Below are 5,899 nucleotides of genomic sequence, written 5' to 3' on the forward strand. Positions count from 1 at the left end.
TCACACCTAAAATGACCTGGCAAGGGCATTCATTAACTGCTTACAAATGATTGCTCAATCGTTGGTCATACGTGTCACAGCCCGTCCCGAATATTTAATTTTTGACGATGTGAAATGACAGTTATACCCTTGTATGTGAATATTGTGGTGTGTGTTATACATGGTAAGAGGGTTCAAACTTGCATTATTCCTCTATTATTGGACCCAATTAGAACTAAGTGTTTCTTTTGTTTTGGTTGGTTGGACAAGTTTAAGTCACACACACACACCCTCACATCACCTGTGTACTCTTTCTCTCTGCTCCCTCTCGGATTTTCTGCCATTGTCCGTACAACTGTACGGACAACTCTCAAACATCATCTACCATTCACAGATCAAGGGATTTAAGGCCACTATCGTCTTCCTGGTGACTCCACGAGTCAAGTGGTACCTGCAATTCGAGGAGAAGTTCATGGAAACTCGAGGAACCAGAAGCTCCAGTGTGAGGTACAGTACCTTGATTTTGATCGTGGTTGTTTTAACGTGTTCTAATGCTTAAGAAAAGTTCTAAACAACTTTATTTAAGTTTTTGACAAGTTTTAAGGTGATTTAGACGTAAAGAACCCGAGAAACCATAACCCCGATCTTAAGTATTGTTCATGCACTAATTGATGCGTGGTTTTTAGGAGTTTTTAAGCTCATAGAGAGCTTTAGAAAGTCCTAAGAAGGCTCGGAATGGTTCGTTGGATGTATTTGGACGTTGAAAAGCCATAATTCGAAGAGTTGCATAGGTGGTCGGAAATTCGAACTTTCTCCAACGAGATCTCATGGGTTTTAGGACTCAACTCAGGTATAACGTTGTTCTACTCATCGAGAGTTTTCATTTGGTTCAAGTTTCATGCATTTTGGGTTAAAAATGGCCAAGATATCAAGGTTTCAAATTTTCCCAGTTTTTCGGCGCTGGCGACGGTCGCCAGAGTTCTGAGGTAGGAGACGACGGAATATTCTGTCAAGTCTGACAGAATATTCTGACGCCGTCAGTTAGTTTGGATGGATTCCGTTAGGACTTAATGGAATATTCTAGGTATGACGGCGTTGACTAACCTCGTCAGTATGCACGTCACGTGGCAGCGCGTGGGGGCACGTAGGGCCGTGCCCTTGCAGCCGCGTCGCGGCGCGTGAAGGGTCCAAAAATTATTCTAAAAATTTGGCGATGATCTTGAGGTTGTGTAGGTCACTATGGTATATTCATATACCCAATTTGAGCTATGTATGAGAAGTTATTAGCTAGTTTTGTCTATGTGCTCTAAAATAACGTTTTTATAGTTAATTCGCATATAGGTGAGACTTATCCCAAGGACAAGCGTATCTAAGGGCGACTTGGGGGCTACGACCCTTTGACATACCAGTGAGTGGGCTTTTAGTTTTTAGTATATATTTATATACTTGATATTTTCCTAGAAATATGTGTTTAAATGATAGTATGACATAAATGCCATGCATTTAAGTTTATAATTCATATATGAATTGGTATGTGATGCTTTATATATATAATTGTGGTGCTGTGGATGCTCAGGTAAGCTCCGGTAAGTTATGTTTGGTTATGTGAATCATCGATGATGTGATATGTGATGGAATAATGTTGAGCTCATAAGACTGCACTTAGGGTGATTGTGATTTAGCCAAAGTTATGGCACATGCTTGTTTATTATGTCACCTCCCGCACCATATGCTCATATTGGATCCAATTTAGGTGCAGAGTCTTGTTGTACAGACCTTATTTATGGTTCCAACTCGTAGGTGACTAGCGAATTATCGCCCAGCTATTATGTGAAAGTAGTATTGAGCATGATTATATTACACCCATTATTGTCGTATAGACCTTTTCATTTGGATCTGACTCTTGTGCAGTATGTTGCCGTATAGGTCATTGTAGTGACTCCGGCGAGAGTGACTTTTGAGCTATGAATTCAGCCGTACAGACTACCATAGAGGTTCCGGCTAACATGTTATATTTCTATGAAATTATTCTTACCTGAATTGCTTACTCTGTTATATCTTGGCATGGTATACATATGATTATGATTATGTGAAGTATGAATTGAGTTGATATATTTCATATCTGATTATGTATATGCTTATATCTTGATTCTGGGAAAAATTATACATGTTTTACAGCGAGGGGTTAGATATGTTGATAAATGAAATCGTTTTGTAAAACATTTGTTTTTGCCCACTCACGTTTTATATTATGCGCCCTTCCAGGTTTTAGGTAAGTTTGTAGTTGCTGAGTGCGAGGACTTCGGTGGTTCTAACACATCTAAATAATTGTAGGACATCTTATGGTACTGTATAACTAGTATTTGTCCTACTGGACTGCACCTAGACTTTCTATGCTATAATTAGGAGTGTTTACTTTTGTATATTACTCCTAACACTTCCTGTTTAGTAGTGCACTCTAGTAGTTCGGTTTTTAATTATTCATATATTTCTTATCATTATTGCTTCCGCACTGTGCACATAGCTACGTCACTCTCACATGACAGCCAGCATGCCTTGATCTCGGTCGGGGTGTGTCACTACGTACCAAGCTCCCGATCGCTGCTTAGGGTCATGCAATATTACACGCAACCATGTTGGTCTGCCTGAGGCCTGTTGCGACCCAACCATATAGCACCATTCTGTTAGTTACCAGATACGAACCTGACATATTGCATCTGTACATTTTTTGTTGTGCGGTCTATGTGTCGATTTCGCCGCCCTTACTTACAAAAATAAGGCTTCAGCTAAGGATGGGAATCTATGTCGGATATAATTCTCTTTCAATCATTTGTTACTTAGAACCTTTGACAGGCGATCTGTTTACCGCTCATTTCACAGATTGTCACTTCTATGAGATAGTCTTCATGTCATTATGGGAGATAAAAACATCAACGTTCCTGAAGAACAACGTGATTTATCGTGGACGAGTCCCACTTTATCTTATTTAGATCCCCGCACTGCTAAGACGAAAGTGCAGCGCATATTAGATCTTCAGAGCGTAGTTCAGAGCATGCTAGATGTTTTCACAGATCTAGCTCGAGTGACAAGATCACGTATTCCAGCTACGAATGTGCCTGTAAAGATGGATGTACCAAATGTACTACGGACTATCTCTTAGAGGCCCGAGGCGCCATTTTGGCCGATCCACGTACATTAGATGCTAACCAATCATCTGTCCCTACACAAAAGCATGGCAGACATCTTTTCAAAGGATTCACAACCTTGGAAGAGGAAACTCACGGCACAAGCCCCTAAAAAGCTTACCATGTATCCGACTGTCGCCTATTCATTCTATCCAACTCATGAGGGAATTCTAGATTACGGAAGTGTCCTTGAAGAGATGAATCTACCTCCCGAGAATCATGAGATTTCGGTCTATTATGCTAGCTTGGATGATGTTTGGTGTAGAAATGGGATGATCGTCGATAATGCATTAACATATGCAGTAGCTACTGAGAATGTAACATCCCACATTGCTTAGGGGAGTGGATCATGTAAGCCTTATATGTATATTCCCATCTCTACCTAGCACGAGGCCTTTTGGGAGCTCACTGGCTTCGGGTTCCATCGGAACTCCGAAGTTAAGTGAGTTCGCGCGAGAGCAATTTCATAATGGGTGACCCATTGAGGAGTTCTCGTCTGAGTTCCCATAAATAAAACCATGAGGGCGTGGTCAGGCCCAAAACGGACAATATCATGTTACGGTGGAGTCGAGTCCAGGATGTAGTGGGGGCCCAGGCTGGGATGTGACAGAGTTTAAGTTTAGCGATGACATTGAACCCCATTGCATTGATGAATGGTGACGTAGAACTGATTGGTCAAACTGGAAACAAGCAATCCAAGTCGAACTCGATTCGCTTGCGAAACTTAAGGTATTTGGACCTGTAGCTCCTACTCCTCCATATGTGAAGCCCATTGGCTAGAAGTGGGTTTTCTTTCGGAAGCGTAATGAAAAGAACGAAATTATACATTACAAAGCTCATCTTGTTGTGCAAAGCTTCTCACAACGCCCCGGGATTGACTATGATGAAACTTATTCACCTGTTATGGATGTGATTACTTTTAGCTACCTTATAAGTTTGGTAGTTTCCGAAAAACTGAATATGCAGCTGATGGACATAGTAACTGCGTATCTCTATGAGGATCTTGATACGAAAATTTATATGAAAGTTCTTGAAGGACTTACATTGACTGGATCAAATATTTCCAAACCCCAGAACACGCTCTCAATTCGGCTGAGGCGTTCAGTCTATGATTGAAACAATCCGGAAGAATGTGGCATAACCGTCTTAGTGAGTATTTGACTAGTCAAGGATATGTGGACAACGAACTATACCCTTGTGTGTTCATTATGAAGTCACATTCCAGTTTTGTGATAGTTGCAGTTTATGTCGATGACATGAATCTCATCGGAACACTTGAAGAGCTCGAGAGAACTACCGCACACCTGAAGTTGGAATTTGAGAGAAAAGATCTAGGAAAGACTCGATATTGTCTTGATCTCGAGATAGAGCACCATTCGGATGGAATCTTAGTACATCAATTGAACTACACCCAACATGTGTTACACTGCTTTAACGAGGATAAAGCGAAGCCTTCGAGTACTCATGTGGTCATTCGATTACTAGATGCAAAACGAGATCCTTTCCAACCTAAAGAGGATGATGAAGAGATTTTGAAGCCTGAAGTTCCTTATCTAAGTGCGATAGGTACTTTATTATACTTAGCTTAAAGCACTAGACTCGACATCTCTTTCACTGTTAATTTTTTGGCAAGATACAGTAATGCATCAACACGCAGACACCAGACCGGTGTTAAAGACATTTTTTGTTACCTTAAGGGTACTACGAATCTAGGCTTGTTCTAAACCTATAAATCCTCGAGTGATGACATACCCCCCCTTATCTCGAGTCGATTCTCGCCTTATTTGTTATGCTGACGCAGAATACTTATATGATCCGCACAAGGCACACTCTCAAACGGGTTATGTCTTTATCGTTGGAGGCACCACAATCTCTTGGAGGTCAACTAAACAGACCTTAGTTGCCACTTTGTCTAACCATGCTGAAATTATTGCCCTACACAAAGCAACTCAAGAATGTTTTTGGCTGACAGCAGTTGTGGGCCTTATTCAAAGCTCCTACGATCTTTACCTCGTAGTTGACGTCCCGACGACAATCTATGAAAACAATGCAGCATGCATCGAACAGCTCAAGAAGGGTTACATCAAAGAAGATAACACCAAGCACATTACGCCGAAGTTCTTCTTCTCACATCAACAATAAAAGCATCAGAAGATTGAAGTCACGCAAATCTATTCACAAGACAATCTGGCCAACCTCTTCACCAAATCACTACCGAAGGCGACGTTTCAAAAACTTGTTCAAAGAATTGGTATGTGTAAACTTTCTAAGTTGTAACATTGCTAGTTCTCTTTGGAATTGTGTCAAACTCAAGGGCAGTATCCTGAAGTATACTTGCTTGATCTTAATGTACTATTTTTCCCTACGATAATGAGCATTTTTTTCCACTGGATTTTTGCTACCTAACGAGGTTTTGACGAAGCACCCACCTTGGGTTGATCATATCCTTGATGTCCTATAGACATTTCATTTGACTTTACATTTCTCATGCATTTTTTCTTAAACTATGGATTTTTTCCCTACTCAGGTTTTACCATAGCCTTATGGTTTTTTGTGAGTCTTATTTTTGAATAGTGTGTTCCTAGAATCAAGGCCAAAGAGTTGACTTCCTCAACTCTACATGATGCCGAATCTACTTGAGTATTTACACACTCAATGGGGAGTGTTATAAGCATCTTATTTAAGTGTGATTGTGTAAATTCTAATTAGATTTGACTCTAGTTGTTATTTCCTAT

This window comes from Malus domestica, chromosome 08, assembly GCF_042453785.1.
Source record: "Malus domestica chromosome 08, GDT2T_hap1".
Lineage (NCBI taxonomy): Eukaryota > Viridiplantae > Streptophyta > Magnoliopsida > Rosales > Rosaceae > Malus > Malus domestica.